Here is a 19,306-nt window from a genome sequence, read left to right as displayed (position 1 = left end):
TAAATTCATAAGTAGGTTGGTGTTTCATAGGACTGAAATGAAAATAAGAAGCATTCAGGAAATAGCTACTGTGAAGTTGAATTTTCCATGGGACCTGATGCAGAAAAGCACTAACCACCTTTCAAAATATGCTAACTTAATTGAATCTCCGAAGTGTTACAGGGATAAAAATAATGCAGTGTAAAGTTCCCTTTGGATGTCTTTTCACACTCTTATCACAAAAAATAAATTAAAAAATGTGATTTTGGCCCTCCCTGGTAGCGCAGCGGGTTAAAGTGTAGCACTGAGAAGCTAAAGCCACTTCTGCATGAGTTCGATCCCCGCCTGCCCCGAAGGTGACTACATGGCGTGGCAGACCTATCCTGACCCGCCCGCTGCTCCCCTCAGCAGTGGACTTCCTCGATCTGCTTGTTCTGCTCCCCACTCTGTCTCTGGTGAAGCCTCTCACTCTCCGCATCTCTGGCCTGTACCCCAATTCTATATGAATAAATAAATAAATCTTTAAAAAAATGTGATTTTATTTTCATAATAAATTTATATGCTATAATTAAAGAAACCAGTGCAAACAAATGACACAATTACTGCTTTAAGTCTTATTTCTATAGGAAACATATGTATGAATAATATATAACAAACAGAAGTTGATACTATTTTATCAATCATTCCTCAAGAGTTGGAGAAAGCTTTTCTTGGGTGTGTTTATACTTTTCGGAATTTTGAATGAATACTTACAAAAGTATCATTCTTTTATTAAAAGACCCTGAACCAAGACCCATTAAAGCTTGTTTGACATAGAGGTAACTGGATGTTTGAAATGAATTTTACAGAAGCATCTTTTGCTATTTAAAAGCAATTATGTGTTTGTTGCTATAGTGATTGCTGGAAGAGTATGCATATTTGTCCTGCAACTGCCTATTTATCAAGTAAATGTCACCAATATTCTAGATTCTCATTTCTAAAATAATTAAAGCATACTTTTTCACTAATAAAGCACATATATAAGCAATATGCTATGAACCTGTAAAATGTCAAGGCTGATTCCTTAGACATGCAGTGGATAATAGTTACTGCATTATTTTGTATACATTAAGTAGATAATTTCAAATGAGTATGCTATCATCAGTACAAAAATAAGTTTCATGTAAGCTATCAATAAGCAACTGAAATGAATATGTACCTGGCCAACTTCCTTTTAATATTTTAGACATCCGGATTATTATTCTAAATCACTTTCATAATGGTACAGGCTCAGAATAAACCAAGTAATCAAATGTGAAAGCAATAACTACTAACCCCCTCAAATTTAACATCAGTAACCCTCACCTCTGCAATCAGTGACTGGATTTTCCTCTGACCTTTCAAAAACATACTTGCCAGCATTTTATAATCACCTAAAATTGAATGAAATCTAGTAAGTTTGTGAAAAATCTACTCCATATACTTGCTTATAATTATATGCTATTGTTCTGATTCAAAACATGCTTTTCACTGCCTACAGATAGAAAAAGAAAAAGTGACAATATGGAAAAGCTTTTCTGCTAAGTACCTAAAAAATTTCTAAGTTTATGAACTGTACAGTATTGATAACTAATACTCACAATAATGAAAATATTAAAGATTTAGCCTGCCATGCCACAGGAAGACATGAGTTTATATTGCATATTTCATGTTGGTAAATTTGTAGAATAAGCTACATTTTGATATCATTTTCCATGAAACCAGGAAAGGAAATACAAATTTATTGGTTGGTAGGGTAAATTTATCCAGAAATTTCTAATATACATCATTGATGAGGAAGAAATCTGTCATGTATGTCACCGCCTGTGTTAGTTTTGCCTTTTCTTAGCCATATCACATTAACTTGGTTTGGGGGTCCATGATGGAGGGCTACTTTTTACTAAACTTATGATAGAAAATGAAATGTGACATTTCTGATTAAAAAAGAACATGACAAAGAACAATTAATAAAGAACATGACCTAGATATATTTTTCCTAGAACTTGATTGGATTGTTTTAAAAATAATTATAGTACTAATATTGGCATTTTCCACTAACATGTCAGCTTATGCTCCTTACTTTGAGATTCTTCTGATTATGAGGTGACAGACGGTGGTCAGATTTTCTGGCTTGAGTGCTGGAGGGCTGTGTGACAGAACTGTGTTTGGTGTATTGTCATCCATGTGCCCAATCATGAATACCAAGCTGTTCTTTCTGTCCCTGAAAGGTATAAGAGCTGGTAAGTGCTCACTAAGATGTCAGAAGAAGTAAAACTTATTTCAACTGAGCAGTAGTTAAGGTGATCTGAGTGTTGGTCAAATCAAATGGGTAACAACTTGTGGGGTAACTCTCATATATTGAGACTTGACCCTGTAGGCTGTTTCTCAGGTCCCACACTGCCAGAATTCCAGCTGATCTCAACCCATGAGAGGCACTATCTGGAGGCTGGAGCAGGGAGCTGAAAGCAGCTCATACGTATCTCCCCTCACACTATTTTAGCTGCTCTTCTGAGAATGACACCATCTCCGACTCCACGGCCCATGTCATAGGTCCACTGCTCTTCCAGCTCACATTGAGCAACAAGGGCTGCTTCAGGTGAAATCATGGCAGCATTTCCTACCCACCTCTTCTAACAACTGAAGGTGGTTTCCTGCAATTACTAATTGGCTCCCTTCCCCTATCCTTCTTCAGTCCCTTCTTTACCTTCTTAACCAAATTAACTTTGCTGCAACCCTGTGTGTTCCTATGCCTTGACACAGACAGTAAAAGTTTCTTAGGTTTCATATCTGTTTGTAGAAATTCATTCCAGATTGCAAGTTGTTATATAGGTTATATAATTATAGATTATATAGACTATATAATATGCCGAGTAGAAAACTGAGGTTTTGCCTTAAAGTCACAAGTGGCCATGCCCTGTTGAAGGTTATATTAGCAGAAGAACAATCCAAGCAATTCAACATACTTCCTCATGGGAATTGCCAGTATTTGAAACATGGTTTTAATTCCTAGGAGATATGCCTTAAACATGTAATATAATCTAGCTAGAAAAAAGAGTGACTGTGTACTTAATCAAGGAGTATATTGTAGTAGTATTTAAGACCATGATTGTGATTTTTAAAAAAGATTTATTTATTTATGTATATAGCACTGGGGTGCAGGCCAGAGGTGCAGGGACAGTGAGAGGATTCACCAGAGGCAGAATGAGGAGCAGAACAGGCAGACTGAGGAAGTATACTGCTGAGGGGAGCAGCGAGCGGGTCAGGAGAGGTCTGCCAGCCATGTGGGTCACCTCCATGGCTGGGAATTGAACTAGTGCTGACGTGGCTTCAGCTAGCCTTGCAGCGCTGTACTTTAACTCATTACACCACCAGGGAGGGTCCAATTGTGAATTTTTAATTGTAAATATAAAACTTTTTCTTTGTGATATCTCAAGTCATGTATAGCTTCTTTAGATTTTGATAGTCATATAAGAGGAATAATCCACATAGATTCCTATGATATGACTTATTTCCCCTAGTTTACTGATTTGGAAACTGATAGAATGCTTCTCTGAACTTTAAGATTCAATACTAGTATATAGAAGACTTTTGAGATTTTAAATAGAAGTCCTTGACTAGCAAATATTTATGTGCAAACAATGCTTTGTGATGTTTTTTTCAATGGCATTCTGTTAATTAGATACTGTTAACTAATAACTTTACTAGTAAACCTTCTGTTTTAAATCCTTCAATCCATGTATACAAGTAGCAAAATATTAAATAAAACAGAATCCAAATTTATGATGCCTTTTGTATTTTAAATTGTGAAAAGAAAATGCAAATCCAAGTAAGTTTTTACAATATTTTTTCCCTCTGAAATTAAAGCATCTTAAATCTTGGAAATAGCTGGTTTATTTAAGTGACTATAATTTAAGTAAATCTTTCTGAAAGAAAGATATAGTGAGATTATTAGTCTGGTTTTAGTAGGAAGTTGTTGGAAGCCTGTTTTTTAAAAATAAATATAGAGTTTATTTTGAAACTTTTCTTAGAATATATTTCAGAATTATTTGATACTGGACAAAGGAGAAAGTAAAACATAAGAAGTTCTGGTTATTGGGGCAATTTAAATTCTCCTTTGAAACTCAAAAATGATAAATAATGACAGTAAAATAAATGATAAGATCTTTGTGGTAATGTGTCAAGACAGGTCTGGTGAAAGCCATCTTCTGCTACATGATTCAAAGAACTGTTGTAGCATCCTCGTGTATTGAAATCAGATTCTTAGGAGTAAAAGGTCTTTACCTAAAGTAGTTACTTATTGTGGTTTGTAATATAAATATATAGATTTCTTGGAAAGATGATAAAAACAATGAAACAGAAGCTGAAAGCCTTTTATAAAATATGATAGTGAATTTTCTCTGAGGAATATTGTTCGGTGGCCACTATTGTCCAGTATCTCTTTAGCAGTTTAGGTGCTATTTCTCCTTTCATGAAGAATCTTTTCCATCCTATTCTTGAGGTTCTTCAAAAGTACTCATGTATTTTTCTGTCCAGATGAAAAGATATATAGAGATATAACTTTACATTAATATTCTTTTAGTAATCTTAAATATATAATTGGGAAGTTGGGCATGGCTGTTACCTCAATTTTGAATAAAAAAACAAGGCCCAGAAAATATAGGTCCAAAATCCGCATTAAACTATGTGTCTTCTCTGTCTAACTGCCTAATATTCAGTTAAATGCTAGAGTTTATGTCTTAGCTAGTAATATAAGATGATTGAGAGATTTTTCATCCCTAGGGAAGAAATGTCATAAACACTGGTAATGCCAGGACTTCCAAATAGGTAGAAGAATAAATTGGCAAGCAGGAAACATCATTCTGGGATACATTTTCATAGATGATGTTTACATAGATTACTTTAAGAGACAGTCATATAGGTCACTCTGACAGCAGTATTAATTTGATCACATGAATGAAAAAGTTAGTGTAAGAGCAATTTTTCTTTCTTGATGGAAAACAGAACATGTTGATTTGCTCATCAAAATTCAGAGGTGGACTACTTCATTATTTTTGACAACTAATATTCAGGCTTCCTGTTTTCTATTTATCTTTGCATTTTAACAAACCATGAGTACAGGTTGAAAGAATGTATTTCACATGGTAAAAAAATAATGACACTCCCTGAAATGATATTACAGTAAATATAAGTGAAGGACCACATTTTAAAATGCAGTTATCTTACTTCCTGAATGAAGTTCACCACTTAGTAATGTGTTTCTGACTGTATAAAATTAAAATTATAGAATTTCTCTAGGTAATATATGAGACTCATGTAAAATTTTACAATTGCAAATCACTTTCATGTGCATTACTGTCTTCCATTCTCACAAATCTACATGAGTTAGAAAATACAAGGCAGTTTAATTCACATTTTCAGATATAGGAATTATAATTCAGTAGGATAAAATACGCCATATGATAATAAAGACCATAAATACCAAAAAGAATTTCATTCTTCTGAAATACCAGTGGAATGAGAAGATAAAGGACAAAACTGAAGTATAGAAACAAATATAGAAGGGAAAAGAAAAGGTTGAATAGTCATAAGAGAAGAAATGATAGAAAATTCTGTTTATTTGAGGTTCTTGAAAGGATGCAGTGGAGTAGGATCCCTTATAACCACCGAAGCATAAATAAGGATTGAATGCAATGGTGTAATTGGGTGCAATGTGGAGACATAGAGAACCACTCTTTATTCTAAGCAAATATATAAGGAGACAAAGGGAAACCTAGAAATTCTAAAGAATCATCTATTTTATTGGCTAAATGTGCAATTTTTTAAATGCTATTTGGGACCTATAGTGAAAATAAGTATTTGAAACTTCTTCTGCAAAGTGATGTATTTTTTTTAAAGATTTATTTATGCATACAGAACTGGGGTAATAGGCCAGAGGTGTAGGGATGGTGAGAGGATTCACCAGAGACAGAGTGGGGAGCAGAACAGGCCAAGTGACAAAGTACACTGCTGAAGGGAGCAGCGGTTGGGTCAGGAGAGGCCTCCTACGCCATGTGGATCACCACTAGGGTGGCATGCTGAAGTGGCTTTAGCTTTAGTGCTGTGCTGTAAGCTGCTGCTCCACCAGGGAGGGCCAAAGTGATGTATTTTTAAATACAAAATAGAGCTGCTTGTAAGTACATACCCATGACACTATGATGGTAACATAAAGGAGACCAGAACTGACTTCCAGTGGCAGGCGAGTCATTGATGGTTTGAAGGCCACGGCCTTCGCCAGGGCAGAATCTGTCACTTATTAATACTTGATCAGTGGGCAAGAACAATTGTGTGTTAGGCATTTTCACATCACAAGAAATCAAGATGAATTAAGTCTTATCCCTGTTAATGGGGCTATATTGAACATATATGAAAGAAAATAAGGAATAATAAGAAGCTCAACAACCATGGAATAACAATTCAATTTTAGGGTCAATGCAGTTCTGGGAATAATTTTCCCAATAGCAAAGAACTTTTGATTCTCTAATCCCCTGTTAATTTTCTTTGTGTTAATTTGCACTTTGCAATACAAAGAGTATTACTGACTGAGTTCATTCCTGTACAGTACACAACTGTCATGTTAGGCCACTTCAGTCAAGTATTAGAAAAAACTTGTAGATCGAATTTTTCATCAATTATTGTCTTTATTATATGTCAGTGAGGTTACAGTTAAAAAGTAGAACAGATTATATATGAGTAGTGATGGATGTCACTTCTCTGACAAGTACCTGTTTGCATGTTTTCCTCCAGAGAAAATATGGGGAATGACATTGAAAGTAAGACCCAATGATCCTTCTCAGTTTTGTTGAGCTACTTGCATGGAGACAAGCAAGCTAATGAAAGATTTAAGGCAGAAACTGTAACTTGGGGACTGAGACCACAGTAGGAATTCCCCCCACAGATTTTAAAGTTGTTTTCTCATCTGCAGGCAGCTGACAGCAGCTTTTTATCAGGAAGATTTTGCCTGATGTTTTTTCAAACTTTAGAAAATCATTCAAGTTGTCAGTAGAGCTGAAAAGACAAGCTCTTTGATATGTAGCAGCAGCTTAGAAACTGTCCCTCTCTTCTCAACTGTCAGGGTGGGAGGAAACTTTTCAACATGCATCATCACAGAAGATATTTCAGGACACGATTATCTTAGAAGTTTAATACAAAGATGCTTCCAAGGCCCTGTACATTACCAGAATCTGAAATATCTAGTAAGCTGAAGGGCATCAGAAGCACTGAAAACTGTTTGCTCAGTCATTCTAGTGTGAATGAGATTATACATATCAGTAGTAAAGAGTAAGGTCTTTCAGCATGTTTTAGCTCACACATCAAGCCAAATATCTGTGGCCTTCTAAGGGTCTCCCTTGAGGAAAACATGTATGGCCTTGCTATTGCCAAGGGTTGGATGTGGATCAGCAGCATCAGTATCACCTGACTTCCCCAGACCTACTGAGCATTAGTTTCTTTTGTGGTAAAATATAAAATTTACCATCTTAACCATTTTTAAGTGTACTGTTCAGTAGTATTAATTATATTCACATGGTTGTGCAACCACTCTCCAAAACATTTTCATCTTGAAAAACTGACATTCTCTAAGTATTCTGCAATACCTGTAATGTGGACAGAGCAAGAGGGTGTTATCCTAAGTGAAATAAGTCACTCCCCAAAGAACAAATTTTGTATATGAGAATAAGCTCCTTAGGTGATTCATTAATGTGGCACTGATTTTTAACATCTGGGCACAGTTGGCATGATGAGTATCTTAAAAGGTTAGCAGCATGGTTACTAGATGTTTTGATCCCTAGTGGAATAGAAAGATCATATATGCCAACTTCAAATGGATCATTGTATAATACCAGCTCTGGTGTTTACAAGCTGTTTGATAATGGTGATTTCTTTACTTCCGTAAGCCTCATTTTTTAGTATTTGTAATGATGTCATTAAAAAAAAAAACTAGTGTGAGAGATGTGAAGTGTTTTTTTTTTTTTCATAATGGTTCAAAGAAAATATAGGCTAAGCATGTATTGTATGTGTTATCACATTAAGTACACTTAATAAATAATTTAGTCTTATAGTTACCAGGTCAAAACATTATATTCATTGGCTTTTCAATTGTATGATTTACTATATGGCAAGACAAGTTCTTGAAGTTTTCAGAATCTTTATTAATAGAATGATCTCAAATAAACATATTAAACCTGATTTAAGGACATGGGAACTATGGAAATCAAAAAGCTATGGCATTTATTTCTAGTACATAGTTATGGCTCCTTTTACATACCTTTTATATTCACAGTACTGCCTGCTTTTTCCTTTATATCTGTTAATTTATTATTCATAGCTGCTTATCAGTTGCTATATGGTAATTTCAGCAACTAAACCCAACTAGGATTATTTTGATTGACGATTTTCTTTTGATTGTGTGTCACATTTCATTTCATCTTCACATGACTCATAATTTTTATTGTATATTAGACACTGTGGGTAAAAGAAAATAAAGTGTTTTAGTAATAATTATTTTCTCAGAAAATTTCCTTTGTATTAACCCTTTTATGTAGAATACAGAGAAGTCAAAATTAAGAGTCAGATAAGGACAAGCTTGAAAACTAACACTTGAAAGCTGATATAGAACTTTCAGTGTTTGGGAGTTGGAGTGGAAAGGGTAAAAACAAAGAGAAGGGAGCACAATGGACTATTGTGCGGACTATGAGTGATTTGGGCGTGGGTGGACTACAATGGCAATACATGAGCGGAGATCTCATACTTCCAAAATACCAACAGTTATGTAAGCCAATATTATCTCAATTTTAAAAAGTTAAAATTAAAAATAAATGATAATTCCCATGTATTGTTAGTATACATATGTACTGAAAGAGGCAAAGTGTGGATTATCCAGAAAGAGTTATTTTTTTTTTAAGTTACCATGGCATAATTACATAGAGGCAGATGGTGAGGGTGCCCTATGATAACTGAGATGAGTGTGAGAAGATACTTTCAAAATAGAAAGTTCAAATTAAAAGTATTTGGTCTTAGAAAAGTAAAAGATAAATCAATAATTTTCATATTTTTTGACAGTGAGTGACTAATCATAACGAAAGCAGAAAATTCAGGTGAAACACAACCCAGGAGAAAGTAATAAATTTTAGTTTTCATAGAACAATCAGCTAGAGCAATCCAAGAGATAACAGGACATTAAACAGTGAATGAAGTCACCCTAGACTGAAGTCATAAAAGAGACTATCCAGTAACAACAGTAACTTAAAAGGAGGCACTGAAATAAAAGTAGAAGATATTTACTGAAGAGAATAGACCAAAAAGTCCCTGATAGCTGTGTGGCCTGAGGGAGAGTTTCTGAAGAGAAAGAGAGAGAAATACTGGTCAATGAATAAACACAGATTGTGAAAGTAAAAACAAGGAAGAATGAAGTACCCAGCAATCAACTTTCATTATTTGAGAAAAATCTATTCAGGGTTTTTTTTATCTGCCGCCCTCCCTCCCCCCCCCCCCCGGAGTGCTTACTTTTTGCTATCTTTTGTGTGTGGGAAATTTTAGTATAATCAACACAATTTTCTACATTAATAACTATTATAATTTGTTTCAAAGTTATAATTCATTGATTTATTCTCATAGTTCAAAGAGAGGAAAAATATAAATAAAAGTTTTACAGCTTAAGGTAACAAGATATCAAGAGTTAGCTACATGATCAAGTGTTTCAAACTGCATGTAGTCAGGAAATAAAAATGCCTCTAAAATCCTACTGCACTTTTCATTTGAGAAGTTGGCTAGCAGGCATCATCTTATTTTATTAAAATCATTGCATAGAAAAAGAGCAGAAGGCAGCCCCTGGGCCTGGCATAGAAGCACCATTTTGTTGTCTCATTTCCATTTCTGTGTCCCCTTTTGGTTGTTATTTAAAACAGGCAGTAGAAAGTTGCCATGGGCTGAACCCAGGAGCTCTCACTAACTATGTCTGTTTGAAAATATTATGTGTTGACTGTTGAAATATTCAGTAAATCTTTATATTTGATGTAGCTCTTGGACTTGTAGTTTCTTTCTATCTACATATTTCCATTTAACACTCACAAAAACACAAAATTTTGTCAGAGACTTTTTTTCTTTTAATTTTAAAGATTTATTTATTTGTGCATACAGAGCTGGGGTACAGGCCAGAGATGCAGGGGTGGTAAGAGGATTCACCAGAGGCAGAGTGGGGAACAGAACAGATGGACTGATGAAGTACACTGCTGAGGGGAGCAACAGGCAGGTTAGGAGAGGTCTTGGCACCATGTGGGTCACCTCCAGGTCAAGGATTGACTCATGGTGAAATAGCTTTAGCTTCTCAGTCTTATGCTTTAACCCGCTGTGCCACAAGGGAGGGCCTTATCAGAGACTTTTTAAAAGAAGTTTTTTCTTTTTGCTCTACTCAAAGGATGATAAGTATCCTCAAAGTACAATCCCCAATGTGAAATCTACTTTCTTGTATCTTGCACAATGATACCTCTTTATGATTATGTCAATATGATTATGCAGTAAGTATTTGCTTCAAGAAGGATCCCTACTAATAGTGGGACAAAAGTCTGTAATATGGGAAACTTAGAGTCAAAAGTTAGGTCATTATGTACTTGATTATATAAATCATTCAATTACCTCATTTATTCCAAATGAATTGAATAATAGTATAACAATACATGTTTTCACTTTTAGCTCCTAGATGTTCTTTCCCTTTATAACTTCTCCTTGGTGATTGGGGGGAGGATATAATTTCATATATGATGATCTTCTAAAGAACAACGTTGTTTTTAAAGATTTATTTATATATGCATATAAGAACTGGGGTATAAGACAGAGGTGCAGGGGGGAGTAGGTGAAAAGACTCACCAGAGTGTGGAGAATAGAGCAGGCAGTTATTTTGAAGTACATTGCTAAAGGGAGCAGTGGTAAGGCAGCAGAGGTCAGCTGAGCCATGTGGGTTAGTTCCCTGGCTGGGCTGGGAATGAACTCATGCTGTAGTGCCTGTCAATAGCTTGATAGTACTATAATCCCTGTGCCACCAGGGAGGCCCATGAACAAAATTTAAATGTTTTTAAAAACAAAAGATCTTATGTGTGTTATATATATACAAAATTGTGTTATCGATAGTGTAGTAAAATACAACATATGGTAAATTGTCAGTTTGCAATTTGGTCATCTTTTTTAAATATGAAAAAAATACAATTTTTAAATAAATAAATAGAACATTCTTCATGATTTTAACTTTGAATTTTAAAGATAGTATACTCTAATGCAGTAATGTCAACCCATTTTATAAATGCTATACTCTGCAGAAATTAGGCCTCTATGGCAAAAATATTTATCACATATTTAAATTTTTGAAAAACATGTTTTTATTTATAAAGTGTAAGTAGATATTTTGGTAGCTTCTGTTATGGTTTCACATCAGAAAAGTAAGCTTTTGTAAGTGCAATCTTTAGCTTTATATCTTACCATATTTCCTGGAGGATAAGGAGAGTATTAAATGCAAATATTAAAAATATAGATTGAAAACATAAATGAAGTAAACACTAGAAAGACAACTCAATAAAACATCATCATAATTATCTTCTTTAATTAAGTAAAAAAAGCTCCTGGACTTGTAGTTATTCCCTTTCAATCTACATATTTCTACTTAACACTGGCTAAAACATTCAAAACTTTATCAGAGATTTTTTTAAAGAATTTTTTTTTCTTTTTGCTCTACTCAAAGGATGATAAGTGTTCTCAAACTACAATCCCCAATGTGAAGTCTACTTTCTTGTATCTTGCATAGTGAGAGTGGTCTAAAAATCATAACCTTTTGATTACTTACATTGAGTAAATAAGTTACTATGATTATATATTATTTGCTTCAAAATGGATCCCTAGTAACAAAAGTCTATAATATGGGAAACTTAAAGTCTATAATATGGGAAACTCCCTTTTGAAGGGAGTTTGTTGGAATATCCTCAAACATCAAATAAAACAATCTTACCACCATTTTAAATTGAATTTTGATTATTCATAATTTTGGTGAGATTCACCTGAATGTAGTACATCATTTCATTTCCCTAGGTCTTTTCTCCTCTACTCTTTTTGGTAATATTTCATCCTTCCTAAGAAATAAACTTATCTTCTCATCTTATATACATTAGTTTTTGATTCCTTTAGTAAAGTTATGAAAGCAAAAAACACAACTATGGGATATGTTTTCCATCCTAAGCATTTATTAGGTGTTTTAATATTTTTGTAATGGATATTAAGTTTATTTTTATTTATTTTTAAAATATTCATTACATCACCTTCATTTTTGTACAATGTATGATCTCCCCATGAAATTTCCACCAATTCACCCAGCTTTTTATAAATATATTTTTAATATTTATTTGTTATGCATACAGAACTCGGTACAGGCCAGAGGTGCAGGGGCAGTTAGATGACTCACCAGAGACAGCATGGGGAGCAGAACAGGCAGATCAACAAGGTATACTGATGAGGCGAGCAGCAGGAGAGACAGGTCTGCTGCGCCATGCAGGTCACCTCCAGGGCTGAGGGTTGAACTCTCACTGAAGCAGCTATAGCTAGCTTGCAGTGCTGTGTCCGAACCTGTGGCGCCACTGGGGAGGGCCTGGATTTTATATTTTAATTAATTTGTTTTTATTCAGGCCCCATTGGTTTACAATGTAAGTTTCAGGAATGCAGATTCATAGCTTAATACATATTTATACTATACCACCACCAAAAGTCTAGTTACCTTTCCTGACTATCCATTCAATCTCTCCACCATCTCGGACCCATGTCTTTCTTCCTTCTCCTTTGGCAAACACCATTGTTTTATTAGAGTCTAAAGGTTTATTTTTTTATTTGTTTGCTCTGTTTCTTTATGTTCTACTTAGGAGTGAAATTATCTGATATTGTCTTTCCCATCCTGACTTTTTTAGCATGTTCACCTCAACATCCATTCATATGTACACAAATGGAAAGATTTCATCTTTTATTGTTTATAACTTAGTAGCTTTCCATTGTGAAAACTCACATTCTCTTTATCCAATTGGATATTTAGCCTGATACTGTGTCTCATTAATTATTATTAAGGAAATGCAAGTCACACAGCACTGAAATATTTCATTGTAAGAATGGCCTATGTCAGAATGACAAAAAGCAATAACCGTTGGGGAGGGTATATAGAAAGGAACGCTCGAACACTGTGGATGAAAATGTAGCTTGGTGTAACCACTATAGAAAATGATATTAGAGATTGCTCAAAAAATCAAAAATTGCAATACCATATAATTCAGCAATTCCACTTCTAGGTATTCATCAAAACAGTATGAAAATACTAGTTCAAAAGATATATGTACCACTATTTCATTGTGAAACTTTCACAATAGTCTAGACATGGAAAAAAGTAAAAAAACAAAAAAGTGCTCATTGAAGGATTTCTTGTAAGTATACCATATTTTGCCATGGAAATATAGACATTTTCTTGTTAATAATTATGTAGAGAATTAATGAATAAAATGTAGTAATTATTATTACATTATGAATTATGTAGTAATTAATGAATGAAAATCCTACAATCACATGATTTTGAAGACATTTATATGAAATATGAATCAAATTTCAGAAAATAATCGAAAAAGGAAAGAAAAGCTGAAAATAGGAATTAATCAGGTTAAAAGTATTAAGTAAAAAGGGAACACAGAATAAAGCAAACTAATTGACAGCTAACATTGTCAAAAGTTACATTATTTTACTGGTATTTTTCATATTTTTAATTCTCTGAACATCATTTTTAATTAATTAGTTTTGACACAGACCAAAGCTGTCACTCATGAAAAAAAAAAAAAAACTTCCTTCATGTCAAGAGGATTTGTTGTAAACTCACACAGCCCTGTTTAAATGCTAAAACCGTTAACCATTTCACCTGTAGGAAAAAAAAAAAAAACCTTATAAACCTTAACTAAAATTATATGTCATGCCCTGACATTTTGTTCCTTTGAAAAGGCATTGCAAAAGAAATGTCTGCTAGCTTAAATATGTAATTGATCATCCAGATATTCTTTTGATCACCCAAATAACTGAGCTATTTTCTTTTCATCTTTAAATTTGCACTTCACATTGCTGTCATTTGGAAAACTTAGTATTCACAGACACTTAATGATATTTTGTACTTTCCTTTGACATTTGCTTTATTTATAAATTGTGCTTTACATTTTTAACATTCAGAGACCAAGTCTATTTGAAAATGAAAAGATCTGAATTTGTGAAGAAAACCATAATCAGGTCAGAGTCAGTCAGAACACATCTGGATGAAGTATTAGTGGAGCTACATACTTCCAGCTCAGCCTGGAACCCCTAATTCTCCTCTCTTCACATGAACAGATAAGAGATTTAAGGAGGTTGTGGGATTTAGGGAAACTTGTTTATCAAGCTTATTTCACAAAGTACTATCCATGCAGATATATCCTGGTTATCTCTAGGGACATAGCAGTATTCATTCAAGTTATTTTTAAACACCACCTAGCCTGTTAACCTTTTCAGCTTATTTTCTTAACTCTGGCTGCATGTTAGATCCTATTTTTTCGACCCTTTAAGTTTGTCTTTTTGACATGACAATAACAGAAATGATAGGTTAGCAAATGATACAGCTTAAACAATATTTAGTGTTTCTCATGTGCTTAATGTGCTTAAATATACATATTATAAGGATTCTGCCCCTGAAAGTAGACAAAAAAGGAAATTTTTTAAACAATGCATAACCAGCATCACTAACTGAAAACAAACCTGTGTTGTTGTGTGGCATGTGAATTTATATTACAAATATTTTATTTTGTATACACTGCACAGCAATCACAGAAACTTACCCCAAATATCTTCCTGAATTCTTCCTTTACCCTCAATATTCTTGTTTTGTCCCAATTTCTGTGACCAGCTGCAAGAAAGAAAGATGGGAGACAGAAAGGCTGAGCAAGTAGAGTTTATTGCTCCCAGGCAGCAGCTGAGATGGAACTCCCTAGAGTGGGGTCCGCAGTTGTGAGTGCTGTAGGGGAAAGTATCTCTTATATAGGCTTTTGGTTCAGATTCTAGAAAGCTCACATGTCGCTGTACACCTGGGTGCGAAGCCCAGTTCCAGTGATTGTGTTATTGCCCATATCTGGTCACATACACAGGTAGCTGTGGTGTTACTGCCCCTATCTGGTCAGACTCAACAATTCACTTATCCAGAAATAAAGAATTCACTTCCCATATAAGAAAATCATGTTTAATTTTATTATGTACTTATTTATTCATGGACTTACTCATTACTTATGTGTATATAAGTGTGCAGGTTGAGGAGAATATTCTTCTAAGAAAAAGCTATATTTTCCTACTCCATATGTTTTGAACCAAGTAGAGAGTAAAAGTCCAGCTGTCATTATAGGGTAAATAGATGAATACACAAGTGATTGAGTCAGTATGGCTTTTGCTTGAAAATGTGAAGTATAGGAAAAAAAATATGTGACTACCAAAAAAGTCGCAAGTAAAAAAAGAAGTAAATGCTAAATGAATTGTGCTGCATTAGCAATTAGAAAGGTTTTTTTTTAATTGAATAATATTGGTTTACAGAAATACATATGATCAGATATAGGTTCACACCTCTTTCAGATGTATGGGTAAAACCATCTGGTATTTGTCTGTCTTTTTTTGGCTTATTTCTCTTAACATCCTCCACTCCATTTCCATGCATGTGTTGTAAATGGTGTTAGTACATCCTTTTTACAGATAAGAAGATAATAACGCACACACCATACCGTCTTAATTCACTCATTTGTCCTTGTTTCTATAACTTATTTCAGTTCCTTGATTTTGTAAATAGTGCTGCTGTGAACAAAGGCATGCATTTGTGCCTTCAAGTTGATGTTTTCATATTCTTTGGTATATGCCTAGAAATGGATTGTGGATCACATGGTATATCTACTTTAATATTTTGAGAATTCTCATACTATTTTCCACATGGCTGGCTCAGTTTATATTCCAGCAATAGTGTACAAGGGGTTCTTTTCCTCCCCATCTTCTGTAATACCTGTTCTTCCTGGCCATTCTCAAAAGGGGGAGATGGTATCTCTTTGTGGTTTTGATTTGCATTTCCCTGGCAATAAGTGATGAACATTTTTCATGTGTCTGTTGGTCATCTGCATGTATTCCATGAAGAAATGTCCATCCATTTTGTATGAATCTTTGTTGTTGTATTATTGTTGATTTCTAAGACTCTGTTGTAGATCTTGGATATTAGCTGCTCGTCAAATGTGTATGGAGTGCAAATATTGTCTGCCATTTAATAGGGTATATTTTTGTTTTTGCAATAGTTTATTTCACTGCACAGTAAATTTTTAATTTGATATATTCCCATTTGTTTATTTTTGCTGTTGTTTCTCCTGCTGTTGGAGTTGAGTTCCCAAATACTTCACTGAAGTCACTGTCATGGAGTATTTGCCTATGTTTTCTCCTATGTATTTTATGGCTTTTTATGTCTTATAGCCAAGTTTTTGATCTATCTTGGCTTAATTTGTATATTCATTTTGAGATAGTAGCTTAGTTTATTTCTTTACCCTGAGTAGTTTCTCCAACACCACTTCTTAAAGATAATTTCCTTCTCCAATGATTACTCCTTTGTAGTAAATTCACTGTTCATGTAAGTGTGGACTTAATTCTGGGTTCCTAATTCTATTCCATTCTATTCCATTAATCTGTATGTCTGTTTAATTCTACTATTGAACTGTTTGGATTAGTATAGCTTTGTAGTATTGTTTGAAGTCTAGTAATGTGGATACTTCTGTTTCTGCCAGGTTTCATTTGGCTGTTTGTGGTCCTTTATGATTCCATACAAATTTCAGTAATGTTCCATTTCTTTGAAAAATACCAATACAACTTTGATAGAGATTGCATTATATCTGTCTATTGATTTGGGTAAGATGCCCCCCCCCTTTTTTTAAGATTTATTTATTTGTGCATACAGAACTGGGGTACAGGCCAGAGGCTCAGGTGCGGCGAGAGGCTTCACCAGAGACAGGGTGAGGAGCCGAACAGGCAGATCGACGAAGTACACTGCTGAAGGGAGCAGAGGGCGGGCTAGGAGAGGTCTGCCGTGCCATGTGGTCGCCTCCGGGGCAGGTGGGAATCAAACTCATGAGGAAGTGGCTTTAGCTTCTCAGTGCTGTGCTTTAATCCACTGTGCCACCAGGGAGGGCCCAAGATGCCCATTTTAACAGTGTTAATTCTTCCAATCATGAGCTGGAAATATCTTTGCATTTTATTGTGCCTTTTTTTTTTTTAAGAATGTCTTACAGTTTTCCTTCAACTCTTTTTGTAAAGTTTGTTTCTAGGTATTTAATACTATTTGATATGATAATAAAAGAATATTTTTCTCTTCTTGTATGTTAGGAATGTAATTGATTTTTGTGAGTTTGTTTTGTAGCCTGTTTCTTTGCTATATTAATTTATTGTTTCTAACTTATTTCATGGTGTTTTAAGGGGTCTGTCTATATTATCATTTCATTGGCTAATAGTGAGTATTACTTCTTTCCAATTTGTATTCCTATCAAAACAAATTTTATTAAAAATTATTTTAGCTGGGACTTCCAGTAATATGTTGGAAAGTAGTGTTGAAAGTGACATTCATATATTTTAATCTGCATTTCTTATATTTTTTTCTGCCTTTTGTTGTTCTGTATTAAATTCTATCAGTAAATGACACTGGACATTGTTTGGAAAGTAGAACGGAAAATGCAGACATGTTTCTTAGAGCTGTAGGCAGAGATATGGACAAGATCCTTGAAAACATCCAGTTTAGTGCTATAATTAACTGAGATAGTGAGATAGTATTTCTTAAGCATTACTTCTGTTTGTGCTGCAGACTGAAATAATCTATGATAGCAACCAGTCATAAAATTCACAAGTAGTGTCTAGGTAAGATTCTGCAATCTATCTGATGTAGCTGAGGTCCTTGACTTTTAATCCTTTGTCATTTCCATGGTTGTATAAGCCTTGAATTCTTGGAACTGAATTATTTCATACCTGTACCACAGAAAGTGACTTTTCCTGACCAAATCCTTACTGATATGTCAGTCTTCTTAAAAATGTAGATTTTAAATCCAAAGCAAAAGATAGTATCAAACTAAATTATTTTGTATGTGCTATGAAGAAGGTCATGTGCCTGAAGCAAAGTTAAGAGGTCTGATGAACAAATGGAAATCTCAGGATAAAGCTTTATAATACAATACTAATTCCTTTTCTCCTGGCGAAGCCTACATAGTCACCCACCCTCCTACTTATGAAATATATATTTCTTGTCACTCACAACTAGTAAAAAAGAAATCCTCTATAGCGCCTTAATTAAAATTCATAACTAAGTTTCAAAAATAACTCAAAATAAAAATTTCAACTCCCTTCAAAATTAAAGAGTTCTTACAATCCACAGTTTAGGCTCCTATAATGAAGCAGTGCAGAGGGAGGGAAAGGTCCTGGCTGGCTTCTTTTATTGTTGTTGTTGTTAGCTGACCTCCTACCCTCCTAGAGTTGATAGAATCAGAAGGACAATATAATATAAAAAATCTTAGGAGGCATCAATCTGGAATGTGCTTCTTCCTATGATTGCAAGTTTCACATAGGCATTTTTGTGACTTCTTCAGGAACATTCCCTTCACCATTTTTGGGTCTCTCTCCAGCAATAGATTGAGAACTCCCTTGTCAGCTGTAGACTTCAACTGACTTACAGACTATCATTCTTGGGGTTCCAAAAGATCCAAGTGCACATCTTAACCAGGAACTAGAACAGTCTAAGATTGTTTCTTTTCTTTTCTTTTTTTTTTTTAAATAACAGTGCATATGGATCCAGAGGAAACCTTAAGCATAAAGCCATTCTTGCCATCTTGCCATTCTTGGTGGGTATACAGTTCTGACACAAGAGTCTCTTCATTTTGCATTTTGGTGCAAGTTTTAGCAACTGTCTTTTACTGTTTGGATTTCTGGGTGTAAAAATTTGTTTATCTTTTAAAAGGTTCTACAGACACATATCCCTCCCATCCCCAGTTGATTTGAGTTGGAGATGCAGTACCATCCCTTCCTCATAACACATAGACAACAAGCTCCAAATATATCCTCTACCTTTCATCCTATTAAGAATGCTTTCATGGGGCCCTCCCTGGTGGCTCACTGGGTTAAAGCGCAGCACTAAGAAGCTTAAGCCACTTCCGCATGAGTTCAATTCCCGCCTGCCCCAGAGGTGACCACATGG

The sequence above is a fragment of the Condylura cristata genome, unplaced genomic scaffold (genome assembly GCF_000260355.1).
Source record: "Condylura cristata isolate star-nosed mole 26May11 unplaced genomic scaffold, ConCri1.0 scaffold00001, whole genome shotgun sequence".
Lineage (NCBI taxonomy): Eukaryota > Metazoa > Chordata > Mammalia > Eulipotyphla > Talpidae > Condylura > Condylura cristata.
The sequence above is the reverse complement of the archived record's forward strand: the minus strand, read 5'-3'. Positions refer to the sequence as shown.